The 13,565-nt window shown below is 45.1% G+C and overlaps 1 protein-coding gene across 1 annotated transcript in view; it reads right to left on the bottom strand.

Annotated features, from left to right (window-relative positions):
- LOC148454258 (uncharacterized) overlaps positions 1 to 13,565 on the bottom strand; it is a 77,930-nt gene that overhangs the window by 27,841 nt on the left and 36,524 nt on the right.

Genomic DNA, 13,565 nt, shown 5'->3' with positions numbered 1-13,565 from the left:
GAGGGAGGGGCTCTAGGTGTGCCCAGTAAGGGAAGGAGGGGCTCCAGGTGTGCCCAGTAAGGGAGGGAGGGGCTCTAGGTGTGCCCAGTAAGGGAAGGAGGGGCTCCAGGTGTGCCCAGTAAGGGAAGGAGGGGCTCCAGGTGTGCCCAGTAAGGGAGGGAGGGAGGGGCTCTAGGTGTGCCCAGTAAGGGAGGGAGGGGCTCCAGGTGTGCCCAGTAAGGGAAGGAGGGGCTCCAGGTGTGCCCAGTAAGGGAGGGAGGGGCTCCAGGTGTGCCCAGTAAGGGAGGGAGGGGCTCTAGGTGTGCCCAGTAAGAGAGGAGGGGCTCTAGGTGTGCCCAGTAAGGGAGGGAGGAGCTCTAGGTGTGCCCAGTAAGGGAGGGAGGGGCTCTAGGTGAGGCCAGTAAGGAAGGGACGAGCTCTAGATGTGCCCAGTAAGGGAGGGAGGGGCTCTAGGTGTGCCCTGTAAGGGAAGAGGGGGTGCTAGGTGTGCCAGTAAGGTTAGGAGGGGGTGCTAGGTGTGCCCAGTAAGGGAGGAGGGGGTGCTAGGTGTGCCCAGTAAGGGAGGAGGGGGTGCTAGGTGTGCCCAGTAAGGGAGGGAGGGGTTCTAGCTGTGCCCAGTAAGGGATGGAGGGGCTCTAGGTGTGCCCAGTAAGGGAGGAGGGGGCTCTAGGTGTGCTCAGTAAGGGAGGGGGGCTCTAGGTGTGACCAGTAAGGGAGGAGGGGGTGCTAGGTGTGCCCAGTAAGGGAGGAGGGGGTGCTAGGTGTGCCAAGGGAGGGAGGGGCTCTACGTGTGCCCATTAAAGGAGGGAGGGGCTCTAGGTGTGCCCAGTAAGGGAGGGAGGGGCTCTAGGTGTGCCCAGTAAGGGAGGGAGGGGCTTTAGTTGTGCCGAGGGAGGGGCTCTAGGTGTGCCCTGTAAGGGAGGGCGGGGGTGCTAGATGTGCCCAGTAAGGGAGGAGGGGTGCTAGTTGTGCCCAGTAAGGGAGAGGGGATGCTAGGTGTGCCCAGTAAGGGAGAGAGGGGCTCTAGGTGTGCCCAGTAAGGGAGGAGAGGCTCTAGGTGTGCCCAGTAAGGGAGGGACAGGCTCTAGGTGTGCCCAGTAAGGGTGGGAGGGGCTCAAGGTGTGCCCAGTAAGGAAGGAAGGGGCTCTAGGTGTGCCCAGTAAGGGAGTGACTCTAGGTGTGCCCAGTAAGGGGGGGAGGGGCTCTAGGTGTACCTAGTAAGGGAGCGAGGGGCTCTAGGTGTTCCCAGGTTGGGAGGGAGGGGCTCTAGGTGTGCCCAGTAAGGGAGCAGGGGGTGCTAGGTGTGCCCAGTAAGGGAGGGAGGGGCTCTAGGTGTGCCCAGTAAGGGAGGGAGGGGCTCTAGGTGTGCCCAGTAAGAGAGGAGGGGGTGTTAGGTGTGCCCAGAAAGGGAAGGAGGGGATCTAGTTGTGCCCTTTAAAGGAGGAAAGGTGGAGGTCCCATTTTTGACTCATCAGTCCACAGAACATTAGCCCACAAGGCTTGGGATTATCCATGTGGGGTTGGGTATGAAATGTCGGCAGTCAGAATCCCAACGCTGAGATCACTACAGGGCTAACATACGACATTTGTTGATCGGTATGCTAACCCTTTCTCTCTGATGCCTAACCCTAACCTCCTCCCCTAGTGCCTGAACCTAACCTCCCCATACCCTAATCTAACCATGCACCCATAGTGCTAGACCCTAATCCTCCCCCTAGTGCCTAACCCTCCCCCCAGACCCTCTACTTACCTTCGGCATCCTGATCGCCATGATGCCGGATGCATCCCATCAATGAGCTTTTGGCACGTCAAACAAACCTTTCTGTGTGTCCTCTTGGCTAGCAGTGGCGGTCACCTTGTAACTCTCCCATGGATGCCATCTTTGCCCAGTCTCTTTCTTATGAAGGAACCCTGACCGGAGACAGTAACTGAGGCAAGCGATACCTGCGGCTCCATAAGTTATCCTCTGTGTCCTGTTATCTTCTGGGTCCTGTTATCCTCTGAGTCCTGTTATCCTCTGGGTCCTGTTATCCTCTTGGTCCTTAGGTTGTCCTCTGGGTCCTGTTATCCTCTGAGTCCTGTTATCCTCTGAGTCCTGTTATCCTCTGGGTCCTGTTATCCTCTGGGTCCTTAGGTTGTCCTCTGGGTCCTTAGGTTGTCCTCTGGGTCCTGTTATCCTCTGGGTCCTGTTGTCCTCTGGGTCCTGTTATCCTCTGGGTCCTGTTATCCTCTGGGTCCTGTTATCCTCTGGTTCCTGTTGTCCTCTGGGTCCTGTTATCCTCTGAGTCCTGTTATCCTCTGGGTCCTGTTATCCTCTGGGTCCTTAGGTTGTCCTCTGGGTCCTTAGGTTGTCCTCTGGGTCCTGTTATCCTCTGGGTCCTGTTGTCCTCTGGGTCCTGTTATCCTCTGGGTCCTGTTATCCTCTGGTTCCTGTTGTCCTCTGGGTCCTGTTACCCTCTGGGTCCTGTTGTAATCTGGCTCCTGTAGTCCTCTGGGTCCTGTTGTCCTCTGGGTCCTGTCACCCTCTGGGTCCTGTTGTCCTCTGGTTCCTATTGTAATCTGGCTCCTGTAATCCTCTGGGTCCTGTTGTCCTCTGGGTGCTGTTATCCTCTGGGTTCTGTTATCCTCTGGCTCCTGTTATCCTCTGGGTCCTGTTGTCCTCTGGGTCCTGTTATCCTCTGGGTCCTGTTGTCCTCTGGGTCCTGTTGTCCTCTGGGTCCTGTTATCCTCTGGGTCCTGTTGTCCTCTGAGTCCTGTTGTCCTCTGGCTCCTGTTGTCCTCTGGCTCCTGTTGTCCTCTGGCTCCTGTTACCCTCTGGCTCCTGTTACCCTCTGGCTCCTGTTATCCTCTGGCTCCTGTTACCCTCTGGCTCCTGTTATCCTCTGGCTCCTGTTGTGACTTCCTGGATGAGCCTGGATGATGGGCACTTGGAGGAACTTTGGCAGCCGACCCCTCCCGAGGATGAGCCACCACTGTTAGTTCTCTCTCAGCGGTATAGTCTTTTTTTCACTTCTGTATATCAATGTGTCTGAGTCTGTATACGAAGTGCAACGAAAATCGTCATGATAAAAAGCTGCGGCTGCTGCATCTTAGCGCTCCGTGTACATATTCAGACTCGGTCGCACACAGATATACAAGTGTCACATATCACAATAATCAGCGCAGTCTTGTGCAGCGGTTCTGGGGTATCACGATGCTACCACAACTCAAATTCAGGGAAAAAGACGCTCGGCACACGGTGCTTCTTGCTGAGACCTTTTATCCAGCATGACGTTGCTGGAAAGGGTCTATGTATGTTATGTTTCCATTGGACAGGACTGGCAGTAACCGAGCCTGATTGTGTCCAGTCTTATTCATCCCAATTATCAGTTCCATTTGGTTCATTATTTGAATGAATAAGGGGCAATTACTATATCACACAGGGCCAGTTGGTGTTGAATAACTTTTTTTCCTTTCCAAAGTCAGGCTGTGATCAGAAGGGCACCAGAGCGCCCCCATAAGGGCAGGGGGCATTTAACACCCTTGTAGCCCCCTGTAAGAGCCTAGTGGGAACATTACCCAGGATGACTTTGTCTTATATTTAGTTTTGTTTGAAGATCTGAAACAAATAAAAGTGACAAATATGCAAAAATAGCAGAAGCCAGGAAGGGGGCAAAAACTTTCATGTCACTGTGTGTGTATATCTGTATCACTGACCGACCTGTATCTGACCTAGGATACATATGTATACACTGTAAGGCCAAAAGTCATGGGATAGCAGTAAGTAAAGGTAATGGTAGGTTGCATCACTGTACTGCGACATCTTGGAAATTCCCAGACCTGCACCATTTTTAGTCTGACATGTCGTGAATCAGGTTGACCACCATATAGGCTGCTCATGGCAAGGCGATGTGAAATATCAGAGTTCGATCGGGGCATGATAGTGGCTGCTTAGCAAATGGGACATTCCATTTCCAAAGCTGTACGGACATTCAACATTCCTCAGTCTGCGATGTCACATCATGTACCAGGAATACGTCATGGAAGCCATTACTACCCACCGTGCACAGCGCAGTGGCCGACCACAGGTGCTTAATGATAATGACCATCAGCATCTGGCCAGAATTGTCCAAAGTAACAGACAAGCGACACTGGCTCAAATCACATCCACATTCAGTGCAGGAGGTACCAGGCACATATCCAGCAGGTCAGAGCTTCCGTGGAATATGAGAGCAGAAGACCCACAAGAGTGACCCAGGTAACACTACGACACCAAAAACAGCATCTCACCTGGGCTCCTTATGTTGCTAATTGGACCCTGGAAGACTGACATGTAGTGTGGTCTAATAAGTCATGGTTCCAGTTGTATCGGGCTAATGGTAGGGTTAGGGGGTGGCGCGGACCCCATAAGGCCATGGACCCCAGTAGGGATGGACATCGGTGGGGTGTCCATTGATGGTTACCGTCATTGAGCCAATCAATGATTATCATCAATTGCACAAACACCATCTATGATGAACCATTGATGGTTTGCACCACTACGATTGTCACCTCTGCTGTGGGAACAGCAGGACGTGGGCCAGTCAAAAGTGGCTGGGGCTTAGCACCGCCAAGGACAGGGCAAAGGTGTATCATGGCAAGAAAAAAAAAAGAAACATCGGTTGCCCTCTCATCCATCACTGGCAGAAAACCATTGATTATCTGCCCTCAATGGCAAAACTAGTTAACATCAGCCGGAAACTTGATGTTTTGAAAACATCGGTAGTCGATGGCCATCCCTAGGCCTTAGTTGTCAACAAAGTATTGTGCAGGCTGGTGGTGGTTCCATAATGGTGTGGGGTGTGATCATCTGGCATGGGTCACGTCCGCTGATTTGCTTGAACATGTAATTGACCGTTAACCGTTACTTTGCATTGCTTGGTGACCAGTTACAGCCATTCATGGACTTATTGTACACGAAGATGGAATATTACAGTCCTCTCTCCTGATGAGACGAGCCTTGCTTAGGGTTGTCAGAGATCACCTGCCTGAGCTCCCCCTTCATGAGAAGTCCATAGGGGCATTGACAACCCAGAGCAGACCCCTATATGGTTGCAACTAGCTGCTAATATGTCTTTAACCACCTAACTGGCGTGGTGGCATGTGATGTGTCCGGAGCCAGAAGTACTTTGTCCGGTAAGGTCACATGACATGCCACCACACCAGCCGCTCTGTCCCCCGGCTTCTGCACAAGGACAAAGCAGTTACCCTCTGATCCCCTGGAAGTTAGGCGGCGGTCTGTGACTGCTGATAGTGCTGGAATCGCGCCCCAAAATATTGTGCGCTCAAAGTAAAAGTGCGAGATGGGGAAATGAGTTCCCCTCCAAGCACAAATATGCTGATCTCTGCGTGTGCTGTACTGAGAATCAGTGGCACTCTGCAACAAGGTGAGGGGGTGGCGCTAGGTCTCGGAGGGGAGGGGGCCATTTTTTGGCATTGAGATGGATATTAGTGTTGCCCATTAAATATATTCTCCTGCATCCACTAGGGGACACTGTAATGTACTATTATGGAGATTATATGACTTGTGTTGTCCAAACTATGTAAAAGCTAAAGTTCTTTATATGACATTCCAGCAGGGGATTACACATCAGCAATTGATATCAGCCAGGTGAGATGCAGCGCAGCATGACTAGGGCTACAGTCTAAAGCTGTTTTATTATGTCATCAACTTCCTTATATATCATCTCATTATAATGTTCATAAGTAAATAGTGCCATCATTTCATCTGTATCTATAATCAATCCTTTTTATATTGTAAAGTGATTTCTTTTCATTTATGTTGCCTATGTACAAATGTCCTGGGATGTAACTTAATGTCCGTAGGTAAAAAGTGTCTTGAGTTCCAGGAATATCAGCAAGAAATAAGGAAAATGATACATAAATGACATCTAGGTATTCTTTTTTCAAAAAGTGCATTTTCTATACGTGTACTGTAACCATAGCATTTCTAATATTGTTTCAAATACTGTAGTCTTGCCAGTGATTTATGTGACAAGCTTATGTTTTACACTCTACTAGTTAAGTCTACTCTGCTCTGTGTAGATCTGCATTAGTTTGCCTATGTCTGGCTACCTTTTACCATTGGACAGGTCAAAGGGTTGAATCCTCCATTTTAGTACTGCAGTATCTCTGTGTAACATGCTGACAGGCTGTGAAGTCTTCTGAACCCCACAAGGCTTATATCTTCTTACTGCTTACGCACACGCTCGCACACATGCATGTGCACTTTATTCTCTTATTTGTTATCACAAGTACAGTGACCTCTGCAGAACAAAAGTTGTATTATATGGACAAACATTCCGGTCTATGTTAATAAATGTACAAAGTTCCAGAAAACTCATTGTCTGTGGATTAAGAGATGAACTTGGTTTAGCTATGTGAATAGTTACACACTGCTTACGTGTAATGAGGGTCAGAATAGCAAGAAGATAACCTTTCTGCAGGCTCAAGCTATACAGACTTCAGCCAGGCTGGTGCAATCTCACCCATTACAGATCCACGATCCGGTGACTACGTCCATACAGCCGGAACTGCCCACAAGTTCGCTCCTGACTCATTGTCACACGCAGGTGGTCCCAGATATAGGGCGTGTTGTTGCAGTCAGTTTCACCACATGGAAGTCAAGTGTGTGCAGCACAGACCATCATCAGTCATACACCTGCAAACACCACGTCATGGCCGATTATAACTCTAATGTAGGAGGTGCTGCAAATGCAGATGATGAAACCCCTTCACAGCCCCAGCAGGCCCAAGATGGCACCAAACCTATACGTACAGTAAAGCTATCTTAAAAGTCCAGGGATAATGACATCAGTGAGAGAGCTGAATACCAAGAAAGACTAAAAAAAAAAGCATGGGATAGAACTGAAACGGATTTGCTTAAAGTGACAAATGCAAGGAGTGTTCAGGAACAAATTCAAAATACTCTCGATCAACTCAGGTCCAGTTATGTGACCTATAGATTGCAGTCAGAGAAATATTCCACCTTTTTAACTAAAACAAATGTGGAAGAAAGCTTGAAGGAACGTGACATTCAGAGAGACATTGATCAGGGACGTGACATTCTTATATGTAATGCAATCACAGATGCTGAAACTAGATTAGACTGCTTGAGGGAAGCTCAGTCCCAACGCTCTAGTTCATCTAGGCATTATTCAAACAAATCAAGATCATTGCATTCCAGCATGTCCACAATGAGTGCTGCCGCCATCAAAGCACACGCAGACACTGATGCTGCAAAAGCACGAGCCGCTTATACAAAAATGGAGATCGTATTAAAGTTAGAAAAAGCACGTCTGGAAGCCAGTTTAGAAGCCCTGTGTCAAGAGAAAGAAGCAGCTGCTGCTGTGGCACAAGCTGAGGCTCTTGAAGCAGCCGTAAACCGAGATAACAGAGAGGATCTAAGTAACCAAATTATGTCAGAAGAACCTAATAAACACACCAGAGAATATGTACTAAGTCATACCAGTAAGCACAGCAGCTCACCCTGCTCTGTCATTGAGGAACCAGTTGCCAATGCTGAACCTTTAAATATACAATCCGACAGGAACATTGGCAGTCTCTGCAATAATTCACTTCACCAAGCTCACATACAAAGTGGAGACAAGCCAGAGGATTCACTATCTTGCTTTCAAGAACAAAAACCTTACAGACTACAAATGCCTGACCAGCAGAAACCTGCCCCTCTCATCAGACAAAATAAGCAGAGTGATACATTAAATCACAACATCCTAAATACACCTCATCATACGCAGTCTGTTAAATCAGAGGTGACAGACTTAGTTAAATTCATGGTTTTCCATGAGCTAGTTAACATAGGACTTACAAAGTTTGATGACCGTCTAGAGAACTACAGATCGTGGAGGTCCAGCTTTGTGAACTCAATCAATGACCTGAACATCACTGTAAGTGAAGAACTTGATCGGTTAGCAAAATGGTTGGGAAGCAAGTCTTCAGGATACGTGAAAACACTGTCAGTCAATGTGAATAATCCCTCAGTAGGACTCAAGCTAGTTTGGGAATGACTTGAAGAGTGTTACAGTAACCCGGCAGTTATGGTAGAAGCCCTTCTCAACAAAGTTAAATACTTTCCCAAAATTTCTAACACAGATAATCAGAAATTACGAGAACTTGGAGACCTGTTGCTAGAATTAGAGTCAGCTAAATCTGATCCATTTTTACCAGGGCTAAGCTATTTAGATACTTCTCAAGGGGTGAAACCCATTGTTGATAAACTTCCATATAACATACAAGAAAAATGGACTTTCCAAGGCTCAAGGAAGAAAATCAAGTTGCATTTCCTCCATTCTATTTCTTTTCTAAATTCATTCAGAACTTAGCAAAAACAAGAAATAATCCAAGTTTTGCCCTTAACTCCCAAACTACAGCCAGTCCAGGTTATCCACAGGTGAAAGAACTGCAAAACGGTACAATAACTCCAAAATACCTATTTAAGTACACAAGACAGAGGTGAAAACATTTGCGACTTCTCCTTTCACATTGAGTACACCAGTAGAGGATCCAGATAGACAGAGCCCTCTGCACAAGACACCACACCATCTTAAGAAATGTCGTACTTTTAGAGAGAAACCTTTAGTAGAGAGAAAGAATTTACTTAAAAACTTTGGAATCTGTTTCTGATGCTGTTCCTCTACAAATCACCTCTCTAGAGACTGTAAATCTACAATTAAATATTTAGAGTGTGACAGTGAGAAGCATGTAACTGCTTTACACCCAGACACCTGTAACCCAAATTCTACCAACACCCTCAGCCCTGTGTCAAAGGACGGCGGGGAGAAGGAGAGTGAAAAGATGGAAACCTTAGTCACATCTACATGTACTGAGGTGTGCAAAGAAGGCGATACCAATCGATCCTGTTCAAAAATATGCTTGGTCAAGGTGTATCTCAAAGGACATTCCGAAACAGCCATCAGAATGTATGCCATTTTGGATGATCAAAGTAATAGATCTTTAGCTGAGTCAGAATTCTTTGAACTATTCAACATAGGGGAGAACCCCACTCCATACACACTAAACACGTGTGCCAGGACGAAAGATACATTAGGAAGAAGAGCAAGTATACTTATAATGGAGACTGTAGATGGAAGTCTAAAACTTTCTCTGCCTACACTTATAGAGTGTGATCAATTGCCAAACAACAGGAGTGAGATCCCTACACCTGACATTGCACGTCATCACCCTCACTTAAGAGCTATTGCTGATCACATCCCACAATTGGATAGCACTGCAAAAATTCTTCTTCTGCTTGGCAGAGACATACTGAGGGCACACAAAGTTTGTCAACAATGCAATGGCCCTCACAATGCACCCTTCGTTCAAAGACTTGACTTAGGATGGGTAATAGTGGGTGATGTTTGCATTAACAAGGTGCGCAGACCAGACCATGTCAATGCCTTCAAAACAAGCATGCTGGAAAATGGTCATGTATCCCTATTTGAATCATGCCCTAATCACTTCTTTATAAAAAAAAAAAGTCTTACCAGAACCTCAACAAGGTCCAGTGACTCATACTGACAGAGAGCTTACTACATGGAAGAAAGGTGGTGAAGGTCTTGGTGATGCTGTATTTCAGACAACAAAGGATGACAATAAAATTGCACACTCAATGGAAGACCAGATAGTTTCGAACAGCACCCGAGTTATGAAAGCGTTCAACTCTGAAGATTATGCAAAGGACTTAAAGAACTTAGATCTAGGTGTTGATACTCCAATTCAGCACAGTTTAGGAATAAGTTGGGATATAAAGACAGACACCTTTACATTCCCAGAGTCAAAGGAACAAAGACCATATACTCGAAGAGGTATTCTGTCAACAGTCTCTATGACCCACTTGGTTTTGCAGCTCCAGTAACAGTACAAGGGAAGTCTTTGCTAAAGGAGCTTTCAGCAGATTCACAAGACTGGGATGCACCACTACCTTCAGGAAGGAAACAAGAGTGGGAGATGTGGAAAGATTCCTTACGTTCCCTAGAACAAATCCAAGTTCCCCGTTGCTACACCCTTCTGTCACTTATTGCAGCAAAACACAAGGAGATTTGTATTTTCTCAGATGCTTCTACAAAGGCCATAGCTGCAGTCGCTTACCTAAAGGGGACAGATCCTAAGGGAGCTTGCCATGTTGGATTAATTCTAGGTAAAGCTAAGTTGGCACCACAACCTCAACACACTATCCCAAGACTCGAACTGTGTGGAGCTGTACTAGCAACAGAAATAGCAGAGCTTATATTAGCAGAATTAGACATCAAACCAGATGCAGTTAAATTCTACACTGATAGTAAGGTGATTCTAGGTTACATATATAACCAAACTAGAAGATTCCATGTGTATGTTGGGAACAGGGTGGAAATGATCAGAAGATCTTTCTTTCCGGAACAATGGAACTATGTGCCTACAGATAAAAACCCTGCAGATCATGTCACTAGGTCAGTTCCTGCAACACTTCTGATGAGTACTTCTTGGTTAACAGGTCCAACATTCTTGTTACATCCAAAAGATGAATCACTCATTACCAGAGACTCTTTCGAATTGATAAACCCTGAATCTGATGCAGAGCTTCACCCACAAGTAACTACTTTGTTCGTTACTACTGTTACAAAGGATCAGTTTGGTCTACATCGATTTGAATGGTTTTCAGAGTGGATGACCCTCATAAGAGCTGTAGCATGACTCATTCATATTTCACAGTGTTACCACAATAGATCCGATGATGGAACACAAAATTGTCAAGGGTGGCACATTTGTGAGAGATCATGCACTCCAAATGAACGCTATCAAGCAAGAACCTTTGTTCTCCACTGCATTTAGCATTTAACTTATGCTAAAGAGATTAGGTGCATCAAAAAGGAGGAAGAAATCCCTAAGGATAGTCCTCTCAGGACATTAAATCCCAGACTTGATGAAAAAGACTTGTACAAAAGACAGTGGAAACAGGTGCAGTATCTTGCTAATACCTTTTGGAATCATTGGAAGCGTGAGTACCTGACTATCGATGCAAATGGCAATCTAATTGCACCAACTTACAAGAAAATGACCTTGTGCTACTTAAAGACAAGCAGGTTAATCGAAATGAGTGGTCAATGGGACTAATTGTTGCAACCTTTCCCAGCGGAGATGGAAAGATTCGCAAAGTAGCAGTCAAAGTAATTAAACATGGAACTGCTAAGACATTCGTCAGACCAATTACAGAGACTGTGCTTCTTATGTCTCATAAGGATCATGTGTAATTCTTATCATTGCATTATTATGTTATTGTTCTTTTTCTTATGTGTTTGCATAGGTATATAATGATATCTATAAATATCAGACGGGGAGTGTACTGTAACCACAGCATTTCTAATATTGTTTGATATACTGTAATCTTGCCAGTGATTCTATGTGACAAGCTTATCACAAGTACAGTGACCTACTCTGCAGAACAAAAGTTGTATTATATGGACACACATTCCGGTCTATGTTAATAAATGTACAAAGTTCCAGAAAACTCATTGTCTGTGGATTAAGAGATGAACTTGGTTTAGCTATGTGAATAGTTACACACTGCTTACGTGTAATGAGGGTCAGAATAATATGTAAGCTTTTACTAAACTAGAATTTCTACTTCATATATACATGATCATTTATCAATATTTTATATCACTTATAAACATTGCAAGGTTATAGTAATAGCTTAATTTAGTTCACACAAATTCCTTTATTAGAGAAAAGTAAATCCACCCTCTGAGGCCTTTGGACCTTGCTTCAGAAACACCTCACTTATAATTTCCTTGATCCCTTTTTATAATTCTTTACATATAAACCTCTGAATCGCATCTCCCCTATATTAGGGAAGTGTTATGTTCAATTTAAAACCTCTATACAATCCTGCCTATGACCTCTAAGCAATCCTGCCTAAGACCTCTAAACCTCAGATGTCGCTATTTAGTGTTATCAATAGTCACACACAGCAATAAATATCTTCAGACATTGAATGTGTTTCCAACGCACAAAAAAGTTATTATTCAGTAAATAGAAAAGGTACTTAACACACACAATATAAACAATACCTGCAATAGTTACATTCAATATAGGTGCAGTCGATACATACGTATGCGCTCTGGAACCAGACCCCGGCATCAAAATGAAACTTCCATCACAGGAACAAGACTATGACTGAACTAGCTGGTTTCAGAGAGCCTGCTTATGAACCCTAACAGAGATAGGCAATACAATAGACATGAGCTGGCATATCTTCATTGGTTCTTCTTCTTTGATCTTCTGTTACGGTACAGTTCATTGGTCCATTCATACTTGAGATGTTCAGCCTTCCAGTGGCTCTTTGTGTGCTTTTTCCCGCTGCATAGTTAATCACTGGATACTCGATTCAATGTTCGTTTTCTTTCCCAATTCCATACAGTCCATAATTTGCAGACGCATGTAGCGATCTCCTCACCGATAGGACCGGAGATCTGCAATTACACAGCGGATCAGATTGGCACCAAACATGATCTGTTTATCTCGTACTAAACCATAAATATCATATAACATGCACTTTACAATATTGCTGATATAAATAAACTCTTGAATATTAACCTTTTATACAGTGGGACCATTTTAATGTAATTGTGTAATATGTAAGTATAGGCACAGTGGGAAAAGATGCTTGTTAGCGCTGTGCGGATGCGTGTTTGTACAGTACAGCATGGTACATTTTGGGCATGGTTATTCTTAAAATGGGCTTAGATACATCAGGGTATGGTTTCTGAAAGGATTGTTAAAAGTGTTCTTGTACGACTGAGTCGCACAACGCTAAATGACAACATCGCCATATGTACTTAGATCGTGAGCTGTATCTAAAATGGCGCTGGGTGAGAAGTCGCAAAATAGCGTCTTGCTGCCATTCGCAAGATGGCGTCATGCAGGTTCCGATTGTAAACAGATTCTGTGTCAGCCAATCATCCGGCTTCGACAGACCACCCCTTGATAGCCAATCAAACGCTATCACAACCTATTTGAATCTTTTTAGCTATGCATGAGAATATACAATTTAATGCTATTATGGTATGACACAGTTTGGTCATTTGAACCATTAGATAATGCATCTCAAGGAGGGTAAAACAACCCTTATACGCCATCTGCGGATACTATAAGGGATCATTGGCAGGATGTGGGAACTCATCTAACCTATAAAGGAAGTTTGGAATGGGGGAATGGGACTTCATTACCTAAGATGACTTAAAATAACATCAATGATATATTCATGCATACCCACACAAATCCAGATCACATTATCACAGGGTACATTCTAATTCAGGGTTGTAATACAGTACTTCCTTAACCTTGGTATCCATATCTCCATCACTTACCATCACCATCTCAATTCCTCGATCCACCCTAGGATGTTTCCTGCACTTCAACACATTAGGAACACATCTGACACATAAGCCAATTGCTAAGATGACACTGATTATAAGGATCAGAAGTTTACCCACTGTAGCCACCAAATTCTGGACCCACTCTCCTAGGCCGGAGAACCATTTCACAGGGTT

The sequence above is a fragment of the Taudactylus pleione genome, unplaced genomic scaffold, assembly GCF_031769625.1.
Source record: "Taudactylus pleione unplaced genomic scaffold, aTauple2 ptg001020l, whole genome shotgun sequence".
Taxonomy (NCBI): domain Eukaryota; kingdom Metazoa; phylum Chordata; class Amphibia; order Anura; family Myobatrachidae; genus Taudactylus; species Taudactylus pleione.
Note: the sequence above shows the minus strand (reverse complement) of the source record. Positions and strands in the feature narration are given on the sequence as shown.